The following is a 21,301-nucleotide window of genomic DNA, read 5'->3' on the forward strand; positions in this document are numbered from 1 at the left end:
ACATTAAGAAGTTGATTATTATTTAATGAATATTTTTTCCTCATTAGTTTTAGTGGGCTGTAGCATCTCAGGCTTTTAAGCTCATTTTAACATTTGTTCTGTATGCTCCCTGCATGCAATATGTCCAGCCAAGGTATTTTTCTGTGCTTTAGGGATTGAGTTGCTTTGTTGGCACAATGAGTTCCAAGTTGATACCTTTTATGGACAACAAAGAGCCGACAGTACAGTCTAACAATGCACTCAGTCGGAGGACTTCCTATAGTTTTAAGAAAACCACAACATTATTTTGTTACAAATCCCTGCCAAAATATTCCTTTCTCACAACATAACTATATTTGACTGGCTTTTTCCAAATTACTTACATTTTTGTGACTGGAATTTTGGACAGTGATTCATTTTTTTAAGATAGCATTCACAGCTGAGCCACTGGTCTCTCCACAGGAAAGGAAGCACGAAAGATCTAAATAAAATATTTTTGATAAAATAATGGTTTCCGCGTTCCTATGATATTCAAGGCCTTCAGCCTCGAAGGAGTAGATTCTGCAGCAAGGATTAGAAAAAGCCGCAGTTCATTTTTCAAAACTATCTTACATTGGAGCCCTTTTACTAAGCTGAGGTAAGCACTAGCACATACTTACCAAAGGGTAAAAAGTACTCTGAAGAAAGCACACACAAGCGTAGTTTTAGGACTGGCATGCACTTCCCACATGCTAAAAATAGAATTTATTTTTTTTGCGCTGGAGGAGAGGGTGGAGGGAGGTGGAGAGTAGGCTTGTTCAGTGCTAATTGGTTAGCACAGCTACATAGCCGCACACTAACCGATTAGCACGTAGTTTTCACATGAGCCCTTACCACCCAGAAAATAGGTGTCAGTAAGTGCTCACATGGTATAATGGGAATAATGGAAAATGGGGTCATTCTACTGCCATGCTAAAAGTGACCTCAGTGCACGGGAAAGATCCACGTCGGGGATAACACTAGCCACTTTTTAGTGCAGCTTAGTAAAAGGGCCCTGTTGTTTAAAATGTACCAAGTACATTCTGGATGATATGCATTTGTGTGCCATATCTAATAAATAGCATTTTTGTCATAAAGCCAGTTCTAAAGAAAATACAGTAGTAGTCAAGCCATTCGGTAACAAATTAATTGACCTTACTGTGTAAGGAACTCAAAAATTGTCCCTTCATATTTAAAAGGAGGAACATTCTGGAATCTCTGCCCCTAATGTGACCTGTGAGTGCTGCAATGCAAGGGAGGATAGTCTACATGTAAAAACCGAGCAGTGCACTTATCATGTGAAGATTTGGAGGGAATTAAGGCCTTGTATATTGTGGTTGGGTGTTCTTGCTTGGAGGTTGTTGGAGCCAGTCCTAGCAATGTGCTGGAAGATAGCGCAAGGACCTCAGGAGGAGTAACAGGGACTTATATTTCTTCAAGGCCATATATGCCTGATATAGGAGAGGGGATATATCATTCACATTTTTAATAGCAAATACTAGAATTAAATACAGCATTTTAATTTTAAAAAAATAGGGTGGTTAATCTTAAGAGGTTTTTTTTCTGGTGGAAAACTGCATTTTACCCAAAGTGAGATGTGTGAAAATCTCTACACCATATCTCACCCCCAACAAAGCTGGCCAACACATACATATCATTCGGAGCACACACATTTTTTATTCCTGGTAAAAAATGAATGAGGCTGGGCCAGGTGAGGGAAAGTATGCAAGGGGATTACTGTACACTTTGAAAACCTGATGCATACTTTAAAACAAATGCAGAAGTAAATGGGTTCAGAGTACCCATTTGTTCTCTGGTTGCCTGAATTTTCAAAGGAAGTCCTTATGGGTAGCTTCCCTTTAGCTTACAAACTCCACACACTGTTTCATTATTGCCTCCAAAATATTCTCCCACTTTGTTGTATGTCCGGTTAATTTTTTGGAGGTGGTTTTTTTTCTTCCCAATATTAGTTTTTCCTATTGGTTTTTAATGTTTTTCCTTTTTCTTTGATTTTGTTCTTCAGCCAATCTCCCTCTCAATTATGCATCATTTTATTTCTCAGCTTGTTCCCATTCACCCACGCTTTTCCATCATTACTTCCTCTATTTTCATCTTTTTTGCATCCCTTCAGTCCACACTTTCTCCCAGAAGAGGTGGTGGAGACAGAGACTGTGTCTGAATTCAAGAAAGTGTGGGATAGGCACGTGGGGTCTCTTAGAAAGAGGAAGAGATAATGGTTACTGTGGTTGGGCAGACTGGATGGGCCATTTGGCCTATATCTGCCATCACTATATATATCTCAACCTTGTAATCTCCCTGGGAATGCCCAGGCCAATTCTTGTTGTAAACTGCCTAGAACTGAAAGGTATTGGCGGGACAGAAGACTCCAATGTAATGTAATCATGTTTCTAGGTTTCTTCCTATCCATCTACACTAATTTCACTTCTCCTCCACACTCCTCTATCAATCCTGCTATTCTTCCCATCCATGCTCTTCCGTCCACCATTCCTGTCAATCTTACTTCCTCTTCTCCTTCCTTCTTATCAACTTCTTTCACTAAATTTATTTTTAGTATTTACAGTAAATACCACTTATAGCCTAATTGGTTTACATTCAGGTACTCAAGTATTTTTCCCTATCTGTCCCAGTGGGCTCACACTCTATCTAATGTACCTATCTTCTGTAAAGTTATTTTCCCTCTCGACATTTGATTGCTTAAACCTCATTTTCTCTTCCTCCTTCTTCCCATGAGAATATATGCATTGCCAAACTGTGACAGACTGACGGTCCATCAAGCCCAGTATCCTGTTTCCAACAATGGCTAATCCTGGTCACAAGTACCTGGCACGATCCCATGTTATGCTGCTTATTCCAGAAATAAGCAGATTTTTCCAAGTCCATCTTTGGTTTATGGAGTTTTGCTTTAGAAACTTGTCCAAATCTTTTTTTAAACCTTGCTGAATTAACTGCTTTTACCACATTCTCTGGCTGCGGATTCCAGAATTTAATTACACGTTCAGTGAAGAAATATTTCTACATTATGTTTGAAATATACTAGTTTCAAGTTTATTAAAAAAAACCTCCTGCATTTCACAGTTCATGCCAGGGTGAAACGCGTGAGACATCGCTCTGGCCAACTTAATGGGAGAATCCTTGATACAGCCATCTGGCGAAACATAGCTTTATGTCATTTATAAGATTGCACTGCACTTTAAACATGTTAAGCATTTTGCTAAAAAAAATTTCTGGACCAATGACGATTTAGATGTATAATATATTGTATGTGTTGAGGTCTATGAATTGTTAGAATTGATTATTCTAAGGTTTTCAAGAATATGATGTAGTGATTGACCTTAGTAAAGACTCTATTAGCCTATTTATTATTGAATAATAATATAAATACATAAGGCAGATTATATGAGAATTGTCATGATATTTGGAGATACATGAGAATTGTCTTGATGTTAGGGGTACATAAGGAGAGGTTTGAACCTTTTTGATTTGTTAGGGAGTATTGTAGGTGGAGTTTGGGACGGATCTGGTTTTGTTATATAGGTTTTACATATTTTTTGAAGAGTAGGGTTTTTGTTTGTGGTTGAAGACAGCAGATTGTTGAGCTGTCTGTCCAGTATTGCTGCTCTGGTGGCCAGTAGATTGTCATACATTTTTAATGTTTATGGTACATAGCATCTACAAGACCCCTGATACAGGCATAATGCCGAAACATGACCGCGTCGGATCAATAAAGTTTTTGTCCTTCAGACCTGCAGTCTCTTCTCTTTTTGTTGCCATCAGATTACACAGCTGAAGCCTCTTCTGTCTAAAGCAAATTGCTTCTGCAACATGTTGATTGGGTTACTCTAATCCTTTATATCAAGGACTGACCAACCCAGCCAAAACTCCAAAGCATGCTTGATAGTGGGAGAAAAAAGAGCAGATCATGTTACACCAATCTTGATAGATCTGCATTGGCTGCTGATTTCATCCTGAATAACCTTTAACATTTTGTGCTTGATTTACAAAGCACTCGTTTTAGAATCACCTCAGTATCTTTCTAAAACGCTTGTTGTTCAGACATTTTGACACAGTTTTGAACTGATGCTTTTTCCCCTGGAGATAGTATAAGACTGCCATCTACTGGAAGTTTCTTGTACCCCTGGGGCAGGCTTCAATGCTGAAACACGGTCCGTGTTGGGTCTGCAACACAGATTGAACTCCTTATTTGATAAAGACTGCTATACTGACTTTAAAATAAATATTTATTCACTTATTTTATCTCTGGTTGATGTGTACAGTTTCATCCCCACTCCTGCATTTTCTGTTAGTTCTCTGTGGGGTTTATTTCCTTGTTTTTTTGCTGTGCATGAAATCATCAACATAATTTATGCTAATCACAACAATGTGTGTTAAATCTCCCTTCACATCAGTTGGTTAGACTGACTTCTACTAGAAAAAAGGCATTTAGTTGTACAGGACCAACTTAAAGAAATTAAGGCCAGTTTTACAAAGCTGTGGTAGGTGCTTCTGCTGCAGCAAATGCACTAAAGCCCATAGGAAATGAATGAGCTTCAATGCATTTACTGCGGCAGCATCGCTACTGCGACTTTGTAAAAGTGGTCCTTAGTGGTTTGACTAGCTATTTTGGTTTCTGCAAGGTTTTGAAAACCTGACTGTTTTCAAAGTGCTTATTAAAAAGTTCTTTTGTTTATTGATTATATAGTTTTAGTTTGAAGATTTTATTTTTTTTTTTTTAACTGATTTATGTATTGCGTGTTTATAAATGATTGTTTTATTGTAAACCACCCTGAAATGATGGTGGAAGGTAGTATATTAAATTAATGCATCCAATCCAATCTCGGCCATGAATGTTATCCTTGGAGTTTTCTGCAGAGGATTTTTCTGTGGTGTGCTGCTATATTTTAGACATTTTTTTGTTTATTAATTTTGTATATTTTTGTTGGTGATTGTAATTTTTCATAATTTAAAAAAAAACAGCTCTTCAAATCTTTTGAGTGCTTTAGGGATTAGGCAGCCCTTTTCCTTTTGAATTTGAGGTAGATGGGATCTGATTTCAGTGCGATCTCAAAGGTTAAGCAAATGAATGAACATGAAAGATTTCGGAATGCATTTGTAGACAACCTCTGTCATGAAATTAAATATTTGCACTGAAGCATTTCAAACTGTTAAAAGTCACAAACGTTGAAATGTCATGGGGCTTTGGAGGAAAAAGACTTTAATGATGATTAATAGTTGTCACGATGTTATGACCTCTGAAGTGTTCTCCTTGTCTTGCTCTGGAATTATTTTAGTAACTAAATACTGTACTTCAAAGCTTTCTTTACCTCACGTGGCTGCTGTGCAGTGCTGACAATGCTGTACAGTATGAGAGAATGTGACATCCTTCAGAATGAGCTATCACAGCACGGTCTTCTTAATCTCTTTAGACATTACCAAGCCATGGAATTCTTCAAAGCAATGAAATTCTTAACCTTTTTCCGTTTGATCTCCCCCACTCCCACAGCAGTGAACTGAACTGTAAAATGCAGAATACAGTCTCCAAAATGTCCTTCGGGGTCAGAGAAAGTTATCCATAACGTCCTTATTCTTCACTGACTGCAGACAACACAGTAAGGTTATTTGTTTTGAGCAGAACTGTTGAGAATAAATTATTTTCCAAAATCTCATTCATGTCATAGTATGCATTTTTAGGAATTCTTTACAATACAGGCAGTGATCCCTCTAGGCCAGGTGTTCTCAATCCAGTCCTTGGGACACACCTACCCTGTATCGTAACAGCATTACTGAGTTATTGTATTGTATTGTATTGTAACACCTGTACCAAAGCTCATGTATTGCAACACCTTTACTAAAGCTGGCAAGTCCCTCCTATCTGTGCCCTTCTCTTCAACTGCCAACTCTAGATTTTGTTTCTTCTGCCTTGCTGTACCATTTTGCCCAAATCCCTATGGTGGGCTCCGTCTCTAGAAGTGTTCAAGGCCCGTTTAAAAGCCCGCCTCTTTAAGAGTGCTTTTGACTCCTAACTCCTCTCATCTTGGGTTCTGCATCCCTACCCTCTACATAGAACATAGAAGATGACGGCAGAAAAGGGCTACAGCCCAACAAGTCTGCCCACTCTGCTTACTCACCCCCTGTCTATGCCCTAATGACCCAATTTCCTTATCTTGACCCTCGTAGGGATCCCACATGGGTATCCCATTTATTCTTAAAGTCTGGCACGTTGTCTGCCTTGATCACCTGCACTGGAAGCTTGTTCCAATGATCAACCACTCTCTCTGTGAAGAAATACTTTCTGGTGTCGCCATGAAATTTTCCGCCCCTGAGTTTGAGCGGGTGCCCTCTTGTGGCCGAGGGTCCCTTGAGAAAGAAAATATCATCTTCCACTTCGACACGTCCCGTGAGGTACTTAAATGTTTCGATCATGTCTCCCCTCTCCCTACGTTCCTCGAGAGTGTAGTGCTGCAATTTGTTCAGTCTCTCTTCGTACGAGAGACCCTTGAGCCCCGAGATCATCCTGGTGGCCGTCCGTTGAACCGATTCAATTCTGCGCACATCTTTACTGTAATGTGGCCTCCAGAATTGCACACACTACTCCAGATGAGGTCTCACCATGGCCCTGTACAATGGCATTATGACTTCAGGCTTTCGGCTGACGAAACTTCTATTGATACAACCCAATATCTGCCTTGCCTTAGATGAAGCCTTCTCCACTTGATTGGCAGTTTTCATGTCTGCACTGATGATTACTCCTAAATCTCGTTCTGCTGAAGTCCTAGTTAAAGTTTCTCCATTCAAGAAGTACGTCCTGCATGGATTTCCGCTTCCGAGGTGCATGACCTTACATTTCTTAGCATTGAAGCCTAGCTGCCAGGTTGAGGACCAACTTTCCAATGTAAGCAGGTCCTGCGCCATATAATTCTGTAAACTGCATTCACTTACTATATAACATAGTTTAGCGTCATCGGCGAATAGTGTTATTTTACCTTGAAGCCCTTGAGTCAGATCCCCTATGAATATGTTGAAAAGGAGTGGACCCAGGACCGAGCCCTGCGGCACTCCACTGGTCACCTCCGATGTTTTAGAGAGGGTACCATTAACCACCACCCTCTGAAGTCTGCCACTCAGCCAATCATTGACCCATGCAGTTAGTGTCTCTCCTAACCCCATCGATTCCATCTTGCTTAGCAGCCTGCGGTGTGGGACACTGTCAAAAGCTTTACTGAAGTCCAGGTACACGACGTCCAAAGACTCTCCCAAGTCCAACTTTCTTGTTACCCAGTCAAAGAAGCTGATGAGATTGGATTGGCAGGACCTACCCTTGGTGAATCCATGCTGACTGGGATCCCGAAGATTCCCTTCATTCAAGATCGTGTCCAATTTGCTTTTAATTAGTGTTTCCATGAGTTTGCACACTATTGATGTGAGACTCACCGGTCTATAATTCGCAGCCTCTGCCCTGCAACCCTTTTTATGCAGAGGAACGACATTAGCTAATTTCCAGTCCAGGGGAACTTTCCCCTTACTTAGGGAGAGATTGAATAGCTCAGCCAACGGTTTCGCCAGGACATCGCTCAATTCTCTGAGCACTCTTGGGTGCAAATTGTCTGGTCCCATGGCTTTGTACACCTTGAGTCTTGCCAGTTCACTGTAAACTTCACCTGGTGTGAACTCAAAATTCTGAAACGGGTCTTCTGTGCTTTGTGTTGCCTTCAACTGCGGACCGTGTCCCGGTGCCTCACAGGTGAAGACTGAGCAGAAGTATTCATTCAGTAGTTCGGCTTTATCGGAATCTGCTTCCACGTAACTTCCGTCCGGTCTTCTAAGGCGTACTATCCCGCCTGTATTCCTTTTTCTGTCACTAATATACATGAAGAAGGATTTGTCCCCCTTTTTAATGTTTTTTGCCAGAATTTCTTCCGCTCATGCCTCCCTAACTGCCATTTTGACCGCTGTAGACCTGGTCCTATATTCTACTTTTGCCTCTCTTTTCTCCGTGCGCTTGTAGGAGAGAAACGCTTTTTTCTTCTCCTTAATGAGGTGCGAGATCTCCGCGGTGAACCATTGGGGTTTATTGTTTCTTTGTCGTTTATTTACTGATTTTATGAAGCGGCTAGTTGCTTCATGTATGGTTGATTTCAGTGTTAACCACTTAGCTTCTACATCATCGGTCTCCGCTTGGTCCTGCAGCGTCTGATGGACGAAATCTCCCATGTGTGCGAAGTCTGTGCCCCGGAAATTGAGTACCTTTGTTTTCGTGTTTGATCTAGGGAAGCCTTTCCTAAGGTTGAACCATACTATGTTGTGGTCGCTGGAGGCTAGCGTATCTCCTACTGAGACCTCAGAGACGCTTTCCCCGTTGGTGAGTACCAGGTCGAGGATCGCCTGGGCCCTAGTGGGCTCCGTTACCATTTGTTTGAGACGTGCTCCCTTTATGGAGGTTAAGAGCCTCCTGCTACCGCTGGTTGTCGCTGAAAATGAGTTCCAGTCTGCATCAGGCATATTGAAGTCCCCTAGCAGTACAGCTTCTCCTCGTAGAGTGATATTCTCTATGTCTTCAATTAATTCTGCGTCCATGTCTTCCAGTTGTCTTGGGGGTCTGTATACCACACCTAGATACAGGCATTTTTCTCTGCCTCTTGCCAGGTTTACCCAGAGGGACTCCCCGGTGTACTTGACATCTGTGATCCTGGTGGTTTTGATGTCCTCTTTAATGTATAGAGCTACCCCCCCTCCTAACCTGCCCTCTCTGTCCTGACGAAGTAGATTGTAGCCCGGTATAGCCATATCCCACCCATGTGAGTCCGTGAACCAAGTTTCAGATATTGCCACCACATCTAGGTCGGCATTCCTTATTTCAGCCTCCAATTCTAGAATTTTGTTACCTAAACTGTGTGCATTGACATACATGGCCCTCCATATCTTGTGTTTGCTAAGTCCCTGTGAGGCGTATCCTACCCGAGTCGGTGTGACTCCTAAAGAACTGTTTGCAATGTGGGTACTTACCTTGGACATGGAAGCGAAGTTTCGACTCACCTCATCAGGATAATTCCTTTCTGCACTAATATGTGAATGGGTACCCTCCCCCGACTTACCTAGTTTAAAGCCCTGTGAAGCAGGCGGGCTAGTTGGTGTCCGAAGACGTTCTTACCCCTACTGGTCAGATGGAGTCCATCTGGTCCCTGAAGTCCTTGTAGCACTTCCCCATGGTTTAGGAATCCGAAGTTCATATCCCGGCACCATCCCTGTAGCCACTCGTTCGTCCTCAGGATACGTTCATCTCTGGCTCTTCCCTTGCCTCTAACTGGGAGGATCGATGAGAAAACCACCTGCGCTCCTGTCCGCTTCAGCCTCTCACCCAGTGCTCTAAAGTCTCTGGTGATGGTCTCCGGTGTGTTCCTGGCAGTGTCGTTGGTTCCTATGTGGACAAGAAGCATAGGAAAGTGGTCTCGGGGCGCGAGTAGTCTATCCAGACTGGCGGTGACATCTCGTATCCTGGCTCCAGGCAGACAGCAGACCTCCCTAGATTGCATATCCGGTCTGCAAATTGGTCCCTCGGTGCCCCTCAGCATGGAATCCCCGATGACTATTACTCTGCGCTTCTTTGGGGGGAGCCGGTCAGTTGTCCCTGGAGATGGAGCTGTGTGTTGGGCCTGCTCCTGTTCCTCATCAGCAGTTCCTTCCTGAAGAATCTGGAATCTGTTCCGCAGGGCGAGTTGAGGGGTTGATGTATAGCTGCCCTGTTTGTAAGAAGAAGGAGAAGATGAAGAGATTGAAAAAGGGGGAGAGGGTCTCCTATGTTTGCCCGTGGAGGAGGTCACCAGCTGCCAGGAGTCAGTGCCGCTAGCCATTTCCTGTATCCCAATTGTTGGTTTCAAAGCTGATGATTTGGGTGTCTCAAGGATGGACTTGTCATGGGCCTGCTCAGTGATTTGGGACAGCTCCTGGACGACTCCGTCGATGTAGGCCTCGTCCTCTCGGATGCTTCTCAGGCGTATCACCTCCTCCCTGAGGCTCCTTAGTTCCTGCATGAGATCTCCATCCAGCTGCGCAGCCTCCTCTGTCTGTGTAGAGATTGTAGTGTAGCGCTGGGGGATGGTCTCGGTCTGCACAGAGACCTCTGTCCACCGTCCTGGGTCTTCCTCCTTCTGCACGCTGTCCGTGGTCGCTTCCTGGATCCCCATAGCGACTGGAATACTGGTCTTGATTGTAGACTTCGCGCTTCTTGTCCTCCCTGCCATTGCTGAGTTGTAATTGAGGTCTGCCTGTCAGTAAGGAAGAGAATTAGGAAAATTAGAAAAATCTGTCTGTGAGCAGGTGTGAGATTTTGAAAGTTAGGGTGTCTGAGAGTTGGAAGATTGGGGTATCTGGTGCTTGAAAGTTAAGGGTGTCTGAGAGACTGAGAGTTTGAGATGTCTGAGAGGCTTGCTGTCTGTGAGTTAGTATGAGAGCCTGTACGATTAGGGTGAAGGGATAGTGTGTTTGAGAGGTCCGCTTGTTGCCCTAAAGTATCGTTGTCTTATGTAGTTTGGCTCTTCTTAAGGCTCTTCGCAAAGGCGCTCTCGCTAATGCGCGCGCCTTTGCCGCTCGCCTTCGCCGCGTGCCGAACGGCTGCGCGCCGTTGGCTCGTCCCCTTTTATGGGGGGAGTTTGGCTGGTGATGTCAGGGGTGGGCGGAGTTAGCTCTCGCCTCTTCCCCTGCTAGCACCGCCTTCTCTGCTCCTCTCTCTGCTTCTTCCTGCTAGCACACTCTCCGCTAGCACACTCTATGTCATGTCTGTCTGTCCAAGTTAGATTGTAAGCTCTTTTGAGCAGGGATCGTCTATAAATGTCAAAATATACAGTGCTGCGTACACTTTTCAGCGCTATATAAGTGATAAATTGTAGTAGTAGCTCAAGTATTGTAACACCGTTACCAAAGCTCATGTATTCTAACACTATTACTGAGGCTCATGCAGACCACTCTGAATTGATTTCCCCGAAGTGGTATAGAAGTTTCCAATAAACATAAATTTGCATACAATAAAGGTAGGGCATTCAAATCTATCTCATACATATTCATTGTGTCTATCCTGGAATCCTGACTACCTAGGTGTGTTCTGAGGACTTGGTTGAGAACACCTGCTCTAGGTTGAGCACATGTATGCATGCAAATGGATCATGAACCTTGCACACACAAAGAAATATAATACTGAGACATTTTAATAAGATTTTAGAAAAGGACACAAAGATTTTGTACTATTTATATCTGCACCATATTGAACTTGTTCATTGTAGAGAGGGAAATTTTCCCCATTTTTTAAGTTAACCCTGTCCACTCCCTCCTACTTTGCCAAACCCCTCTCGAGAGAAAAAATCGGCAGGAGGGATGCCCACTCTCTCCTACCTTGCCGAGGCCACCCACCGCATGAGAAAAAATTGGCAGGAGGGATGCCCCCAAACACTCCCCCCAGTACCTTTGTGTGAAGAGAGCAGGAGCGAGGCTTAGTCCCTCCAGCTCTGAGGCTTGCCAATCCAAAATGGCAGGTCTTCCCCTCCTGGGGAGGGGCCTTAAGCATCTGAGCCAATCAGGGCCTTAGGCTCCTCCCTCTGTATCTCTATAAGCTGCACTTAAAGTTAGAATGGTTTATAGAACAGCATTTGTGCCCGGGAGCTGCACCTAACTTTAGGCACAGCCATTTGCACCAAGTGAAATGTGGTGCACATTTCATACCTAAATTAGATGCAGATGCCCTTATTCTGTAATATGCCCAAAATCTAAGCACCACCCCCAATTCGCCCGTGACTCTCTCATTTCCACACTCCCTTTTATGACCCATGCTCAAAATTTAGGCAAAGATCCTGCACTGAAACAAATTTTATGCTGCTTAACCTAGAAATAAGCAGTGGATTTTCCCAAGCCCATCTTAATAAAGGCCTATGGACTTTTCTTCTAGGAAATTATCCAAACCTTTTTTAAACCTTGCTAATCTAACTGTTTTCACCACATTCTCTGGCAACAAATTCCAGAGTTTAATTATAAGCTGAGTGAAGAAATATTTTTCTGGTTTGTTTTATGTAAATTTACTACTTAGCAGTTTCATTGCATTCCCCCTAGATCTAGTATTTTTGGAAGGAGTAAACATGCAATTCACATCTACCCGTTTCACTCCATTCAGTATTTTATAGACCTTTATCATACCTCCCCTTAGCCTTCTCTTCTCCAAGCTGAAGAGCCCTAGCAGCTTTAGCCTTCCCATTCACTTTATCATTTTCATCGTCCTTCTCTTTACTTTTTCAAATTCCTCTGTATTTTATTTGAGATGTGGTGACCAGAACTGCATACAGTATTCAAAGTGCAGTCACATCACAGATCAATACAAAGTGCTAAAACTTGTACACATAAATGTGAGTATGTATCAATTTGGGAAGCAATTTATCTGGATAATTACCAATTAGGGCTGATAATCTGAATCTAAATAAACAATTATTGGTATTAATTGGATTTAATTAAAATTACAGGCATAAATTAAGACACCTAAATTTTATGTGCTGCTCCAAAAAGGAGGAACAGCAATGGAAGGTTCAGGGGCAGATCAGGGGCGCTCCTGCAATTTACATGCACAGTTATAAAATAAGGGGGATCTACGCCTAATTTTGGTACAAGTGCAGGTATGAGATCCTTTATCTGAAATTCTGAAAACCAAAAAACTCTAGAAAACCGAAATTTGACATGAACCAGAAATAGTCAATTTCCCTGATGTGACACACGCTGAAACCAACGCAGGTGCATGCTTTTCTCTTGATCTCTGCACAATTCAGGTTGGAGGTCTGGAAAGAGGCAAAGAGAGCCGAAGGTTCCACTCAGGATGGCAGTGAGAAGCAGAAAAGGAAGCGTTTATCTCTGTCAGCAGTACAGAAAGTTGAGGTAAGAACATAAGAATTGCCGCTATTGGGTCAGACCAGTGGTCCATCATGCCCAGCAGTCCGCTCACGCGGCGGCCCTTTAGTCAAAGACCAGCACTCTGAGACTAGCCCTACCTGCGTATGTTCTGGTTCAGTAGGAACTTGTCTAACATTGTCTTGAATCCCTGGAGGATGTTTTCCCCTATGGCAGACTCCAGAAGAGCGTTCCAGTTTTCTACCACTCTCTGGGTGAAGAAGAACTTCCTTATGTTCGTATGGAATCTATCCCCTTTCAATTTTAGAGAGTGCCCTCTCGTTCTCCCTACCTTGGAGAGGGTGAACAAGCTGTCCTTATCTACTAAGTCTATTCCCTTCAGTACCTTGAATGTTTCGATCATATCCCTTCTCAGTCTCCTCTGTTTGAGGTAATGAAGAAGCTTAATGAAGGTGTGTCTGTATGATGGCTGACTGAAGAATATGGTGTGGGAACAACAACCATATATGACTTAAAGAAACAGAAAGATAAGTTGATGAACTTTTACAGCAAGAGTGATGACCAGAAATGAATGAAAACAACACCACCACCAAAAACATTGCATAGGGCTAAAAACAAAGATTTACATCGTGTGCTGATTGAGTGGGTTTGGCAAAGAAGGTGTGAACGCATGCCATTGACTGGTTTGATAGTAATGAAGCAAGCTAAAAAAAATACCATCAAGAACTAAGTGAGTGTGAATATTTAGAAGGTTGTCTTCAGAAATTTAAGAAGCGCCATGGTGTTAAATATCTCAAAATCTGTAGTGAAAAAGCTTCTGCTGATTATGAGGCAGCTGAAAGTTACATTGATGAATTTGCTAGAATATCTGATGGAGACCTTGGTCCTGAATAAATTTAAAATGCTGATGATACAGCTCTTTACTGGTGACATGTTCCTAGAAAAACACTGACAACCGCTGATGAGTGAGCACCATCTGGTTTTAAGGACACAAAGGACAGGGTAACTGTTCTTGCATGTAGCAATGCTGTGGACACACACAAATTAAAGTTGGCGGTGATTGGAAAAAGCCAACATCCCGATGTATATATCATCTACCTGTGCACTATTATGCTAACAAGAAAGCACGGGTAACCAGGGAAACATTTAGGGCTCCTTTTACGAAGGTCGCTAGCGTTTTTAGTGCATGCATCGGATTAGCGCGCGCTAGCTGAAAAACTACCGCCTGCTCAAGAGGAGGCGGTAGCAGCTAGTGCGTGTGGCATTTTAGCGTGCGCTATTCCGTATATTAAGGCCCTAACGCACCTTCGTAAAAGGAGCCCTTAGTGATTGGTTCCATATCCACTTTGGCCAGCAGCAAGAGTTCATTGTAGAGAAGCTGGACTGGAAAAGAACTGTGAAGTTTTATTAGTTCTAGACAACTGTTCACATCCACCTCAAGAGCGTCTTGTGAAAAATAATGTTTCTGCCATTTACCTCCCACCCAATGTGACATCCTTACTACAATCTTGTGACCAAGGAATTTTATGTTCCATGAAGACTAAGTATAAAGACAGTTTTCCAAATTGCATGCTTGATGCAATTAACAGAGGCATAAGAATTCAAGACTTTCTCAAGGAGTTCAGTCTTAAGGATGCCATTTATGCATTTGCTAATGCCTGGAAAGATGTAACTAAATCAGCATTAAAATTGTTTGGCAAAAACTTTGATAAATCTTAACCAATTGTTAGTGTAGTCCTTAGTCACTTCTCTCTGAATCACTAACTATTCTCTGTACTCTTTTAAATCTCTAATCTAATAAAAGCTATATGGTGCCTATTTACATATTGCGGCACCATAAACACTGGAAAGAGATTATTGGTCTAATATTAACCTACACTTCATTATATGTGTTTATGTATATATATATATTAATTCTTCATTTTTTCATTTGTATGGACCTTCGGATATCAACTGGATCATAAGTAATGACCAGCAATCTCTTGTCTTCATCTGTCCACTGTTTGAAGAAAGACTGCACATACTCGATTGTTCCCCTCGACCCTGAAGAAAAACCTTGTTTGAAACATGCATGTCGGGAGAGGTGGCATTGATGAACATTTGAGAGCTAACCTCAAAGCTAAGTAGCTAAGTAATAAGATTAAATTAGAAGAAAAAGATATTAAGTAAGGAAGTGAAGTGAACTAAAATGAAATACAATGAAGAAATAGTTATGGAGTTATGAAATTAAGAATAAGTATGAAACTAAATGAATTTTAGAGTTTTGAGTAAATAAACAATAAAGTGGACTGATGAAGACAAGAGATTGCTGGGCATTATTCATGATCCAGTTGATATCCGAAGGTCCATACAAATGAAAAAATGAAGAATTAATATATATACAGTGGTACCTCGGTTTACGAGTGCACCAGTTTGCGAGTGTTTTGCAAGACGAGCAAAACATTCACAAACTTGGTGCCTCGTAAACCGAGCTTGCCTCGCTGTACGAGTGCCCCCCCCCCCGGCATCCCCCCCTCCACCGCGATCCTACTCCTCCCCCCCCCCCCGAGCAGTCAATGACACCCTTTACCCTGACTTGGCACCAGTGCCGGTGCCCGAAGATCCTCCCTCTTCTGGCGCGGCCTGGGCTGGGCGGTGCGTCGGAGATCCTCCTTCTTCTGATCTTGGCTGGGCTGGGCTGGCTTTGAGCATTTGCGCATGCTCAAAGCCTTCTGGTCTCGCTCTCAATCTCGGAGAGAGCGAGACCAGAAGGCTTTGAGCATGCGCAAATGCTCAAAGCCAGCCCAGCCCAGCCAAGATCAGAAGAAGGAGGATCTCCGACGCACCGCCCAGCCGCGCCAGAAGAGGGAGGATCTTCGGGCACTGGCACTGGTGCCAAGTCAGGTAAAGGGTGTCATTGACTGCTCGGGAGGGGGGAAAGTAGGATCGGGGGGGGGATGCCGGCACTGGTGCCAAGTCGGGTAAAGGGTGTCATTGACTGCTCGGGAGGGGGGAAAGTAGGATCGCGGTGGAGGGGGGGCAACGCGAGCGGGGGGGGGGGTGATGCCAGTTTGCAGGGGGGAGGGAAGATGGATCGCGGGGAGGGGTTTGGAACAGCATCAGATTCCTCAAGGGGGGGGGAGAATGGAGCAGCGCCGGTAGCCTCGTGGAGGGGGGGGAGGAGGTGGAACCAATCAAAGCAGTTTCCCTTACTTCCTATGGGGAAACTTGCTTTGATATATGAGCAATTTGGTTTACGAGCATGCTTCTGGAACGAATTATGCTTGTAAACCAAGGTTCCACTGTATACATAAACACATATAATGAAGTGTATGTTAATATTAGATCAATAATCTCTTTCCAGTGTATATGGTGCTGCAATATGTAAATAGGCACCTTATAGCTTTATTAGATTTAAAATTCAAAGAGTACAGAGATTCAGAGAGAAGTGGCAAAAACTTTGGCCATCAACAATGTTCAATAAAAATAAACCTGTAGAGGAGACTTTGAAGGTTCCCAAGTCAGTGATGAAATGGTGATGATATCAAACCTCATTGCTTATGCCAAAGGTCTGTCATCTGAAAATGTGAATAAGTTAGAGGTAGCTGATATAAATGAAGTGGTGAATATTGACAAAGAGGCACCTGTTGTGCATTCCTTCAGTGATGGCGAGATTGCCGAAATGGTGTTAAAGAAAACCCTGAGGATAGTAGTGAAGATAAAGACCTTGTGGACACTAGAGAAAAAAATCCCTATAGATCAGAGATCTCAGTCCCTCCTTGAGGGCCGCAATTCAGTCGGGTTTTCAGGATTTCCCAAACGAATATGCACTGAAAGCAGTGCATGTACATAGATCTCATGCATATTCATTAGGGAAATCCTGAAAACCCGAATGGTTTGCGTCCCTTAAGGAGGGACTTTGAGACCCCTACTATAGATGATATGATTAAAATGTGTGACCAATTAATTGGTGGCATGGAACAACTTGCATTTATCAGTGACCATGAGATTATGGCAGGGTATTCGATCAAAGAGAAACTACTGAAACAGAAACCTTTGTTTAGATAGATGACACTGGAAGAAGTCTTTAAAAAGAATGCCACTGTTCCTGTACCATCTTAGGATAGTTCAATACAGTCAGAAGATGATGCATGCTAGACATTTTTGGCCATGAAAGACTATGGGCTCTTTTCACAAAGGTGAACTAGCAGTTTTAGCGCGCGCTAAAACGCCGAGCTCGCTAGCCGCTACCGCCTCCTTTTAAGCAGGCGGTAGTTTTTCGGCTAGCGCGTGCTAATCATTTGTGTGCGCTAAAAACGCTAGCGCACCTTCGTAAAAGGAGCCCTATGTGTGACTAAAGACTGGGCTCCTTTAGCAAAGCTGCGGTAGCGGATTCTGTTGCGGTCATCGCTCCAACACATATAGAAGTTTAATGGAGCATTTGCAGTGTGGCAGCTGCTACCACAGCTTCGTAACAGAGGGTTATGTTTGGAACAAGTTTGTCTCTGAAGAAGTGTTTGTTTGCGACTCGTTCCCCAGTAATGTGCACTCTTTCAGTCCCTTTTACAAAGGTAGCGGCTTTGTAAAAGGGGTCCTTCATGAATAGTGCAAATTCTTTCCATAAACAACATGGTGCTCATTCATTGTTGTCAGTGTTGGAAAATTATTGGGATATGGCACACCAATATTTCATTTTATTTTATATCTATATGTCAGCCAGTGCAGGCTCTTTGGTGAATACGGTTGTGTTTGAAGTGCTTGAAATGTTTAATGTTTGCCTTATTTTGAGATTTTTAAAAAAAGGGTTTGGGCAATTTTATGGTCTTATAGTCTTTTTCTCACTTTAACATTACCATTCCGAAAACCGAAAAATTCCAAAAGCCAAACAAAAGCCTGGTCCCAAGGATTTCAGATAAAGTTTCTTGTGCCTATATTACACCCTATGAGGGGCCTCTAAAAGTTCTCAGCCCATCCAACAAAGTTGGGGCAGTCTCCATTGAGGGTTATACACTTATCCAGTGATTTTCCACTTTTTTTGTTCTGTCAGAAAAATATGGAAGAAAAAAAAAAAGGAAAACCGCTGTACTAAGCAACGGTGGCAAAATAACGCTCAGAATTTAGGAAGTTAGTTGGCTGGACTGAGAACTTTTCATCACCCCCTTGTAATACAAGTCACCTGACATAAAGATGTTAATGGTCAGCTGCTATCTTTGATATATTACCTCAGACTGTATGTACAGTTTGATAACCTTATATAGCATATATAATTCTTTACAGCATGTATAATGCTTTGTAACATGTTTAATTCTATATAGAATTCTATTTAGCAATATGCTGCTGTAACCCACCTAGAACTCTAATTAATAAGGATTCAGTGGGATATAACATAACTGAATCCTCCATTGCCTCAGGTATAAAATAAGTACCTGTATATAATATGGAAACCACTTTGATTGTAACCTCAGAAAGGTAGTATATCAAGTAGTGGCGTAGCGAGGTTGAGAGGCACCCGGGGCGGTGGAACCCCACCCTTGCCCTCATCTCTACCCCCCATCCTTCCCAGATCCCCCCCTGCTGCACGCACAGCCCTCCTTCCCTTCCCCCATACCTCTAGTGGTTCACCGCCGCAAGCAACAAGAGCTTCAACTTGCTCCTCACAACTCCGTCGTCTCTCTCGCTGATGTCACATCCTATGCACAGCACCTGGAAGTGACATCAGCGGTCAAGACGATGTGGTCACGAGGAGCACATTAAAGTTGTTGCTCATGGTGGTGAACCAAGGGGGGGGGGTGCACACGTGGCGAGGGGAAGAGTGGGAAGAGGCAGGGGGCAGACAGGATGAGGAGTGCCAGCACCCCCACCAACATGGCACCCGGGGCAGACCTTTCCCCCCTTATTACGCCGCTGATATCAAGTCCCATCCCTTTTTACCCTAATTTGCACCCCAATCCTGTAAAGAATAACCCTGTGTGTGGGTACCAGCACCCTACTTCCGAGGGAAAAAATAACACTGCAAAGCACTGTTTTATCTTTGAAAACTTTTTTGAAAACTGCCCTCTTTGAGGACATTTTTCAAGGTCATTTAAATAGCAATTTAACTTAGTAAGTTGACCCGTCTTGACAATCTTCCTTTTTTTCTGGTTTCTCTTATATACTATATAAGAACATAAGAACATAAGAAGCGCCATCTCCGGATCAGACCTTCGGTCCATCAAGTCCGGCGATCCGCACACGCGGAGGCCCTGCTAGGTATTCACCTATATTAACTATGGGCTCCTTTTACAAAGCAGTGGTAGAGGTTTCTACCTGAGGATGGCAAGGTAAATGCTCCAACGCTCATAGGAATTCTACGAGCGCCGGATCATTTACCTCGCTGGCCCGCAGCAAAAACTCTACCGCAGCTTTGTAATAGCCAGCGTATATTTGTGGCAGATGCTAATCACAAGATTAATGCCTGGTGTTTTTCCCATTAGATTTTATTAGGAGCAGGGACCTTATGCTAAAGGTAGATAAAAATGTGTTTACCATCCCTTTTATTCATGTAAGTTGAGGTTTGGCAAGAATCTCAAGTGAAAGTTTTTTGGGCATGTGTGTAGCTCCTGGAATTAATATATAAGCTAAAGAACAATAAGCATTCAGAATTATAGTGCTTTTAGCTTTTTGTTTCTGAAATATACTGTGTTTTTCTGATAATTCTGGTTTCACATGTCCAGTCCAGTTTCACCAATTAAATAGCAGTTTTCTGATGGGTCTATAACTGTCTCTTTGAGTCAACTTGGGCTTGTGGAAAATATATTGCTCCGTACCAAACTGCCAATTAGCAGTCACTGGATATTATCAGAAGCTGTGGAATGCAGGGCCTGTAGTTTCTCTTGTTCTAAAGCTGTGCCTCTGGAATCTGTAGCTTTAAAAAAAAACTATCTTTTCAGGTTTTGGCATCTAGATCACTGTGCAACAATTTGCACTCAGATCTTCAATCACCCATATTCAGCCAGTAAGGGGACAGAATTAAATTACAGATAATATGACACAAGCAGGCTCTATCTAGCTATTGTAACTCGGTTACCTCTACATTTGTAGGGTAACATTCTTCTAATCAGGCTAAAAATAGGCATTTCAAGGGTGTTTATGTTGGGAGAATAAAATAATATGTGCACATTTTCACATATGCATATACTAGTGGGAAGAGACGGGGGCAGAGTGAATGAGGAATGCCAGCACCCCCACCAACATGGCGCCCGGGGCGGACTGCCTCCCTTATTATGCCACTGATATCAAGTCCCATCCCTTTTTACCCTAATTTGCACCCCAATCCTGTAAAGAACAACCCTGTGTGAGTACCAGCACCCTACTTCTGCCCTATCTGATGCCTGCACAATAGTAAATGCAAAATACAAGGATCCCTTTGCTGATTTTCAGAGAGAGAGAAAAAATTCTTTCCTTTTAAATACTAACTGTGATATACATCTCCTGAAAGTGCCCAAGTACATTGCCAACAACATGGGCTATTAAGAATTCTGGGATTCACTTCAGGAGTTGCCATTCAGAAAAGACCTTGGGGTCACTATGAACAGTATTTGAAATCTTTAGCTCAATGTGTAGCAGCAGTGGGAAAACCAAACAGAATGTTAGAACTTATTAAGAAAAGAATAGAAAACAAAGCTGAGAATGTCATAAAGCTTCTGTATCGATCCAAAGGGTGGCCTGAAGTATTTTACTCAGGGGTAGTTGTCCCATCTCAAAAATGATACAGTAGGGATGTGCATTAATTTGAAACAGCATTTTCCATGTTGTTTCATGCTGAGAAATGAAAATGTGCAGAACAAACCCTAAGTTTTGTGTGTGGGGGGGTTCATGTGTTGACAATAATGTGCACTCTACCGAAGGAGCACACACACTTACATGAATGGGCACTGTTTGAAGAGTGTGTACTGATCACAAAGGAGTTACCAAGGTGTGAAACGAACTAACACGTTTACTGCAGCTAAAAAATTTACCGTAGGGTATGCTGAGTTATCCTGTAGTACAGTGGTTCCCAACCCTGTCCTGGAGGACAACCAGGTCAGTCGGGTTTTCAGGATAGCCCTAATGAATATGCATGAAGCAGATTTGCATGCCTGGAACCTCCATTATATGCAGATCTCTCTCATGCATATTCATTAGGGCTATCCTGAAAACCCGACTGGCCTGGTGGACCTCCAGGACAGGGTTGGGAACCACTGCTATAGTAGAATCTTGACGTACACGTGCTACCCATGCAGTGGAGTAGTAAAGGGGGTCAGGAGGGCGGACTACCCTGGGAACTGGCTTCATGGGGGGGGGAGGGCACCGGCCTCTCCTCCTCTCCATCCCCAGCATACCTCTTTAAATGTTCACCAGTGCGAGCAGTACCTTCCACATGCTGCTCACGCAGACGACTCCCCTATGATAT

The sequence above is a fragment of the Geotrypetes seraphini genome, chromosome 6, assembly GCF_902459505.1.
Source record: "Geotrypetes seraphini chromosome 6, aGeoSer1.1, whole genome shotgun sequence".
In the NCBI taxonomy this organism is placed as follows: domain Eukaryota; kingdom Metazoa; phylum Chordata; class Amphibia; order Gymnophiona; family Dermophiidae; genus Geotrypetes; species Geotrypetes seraphini.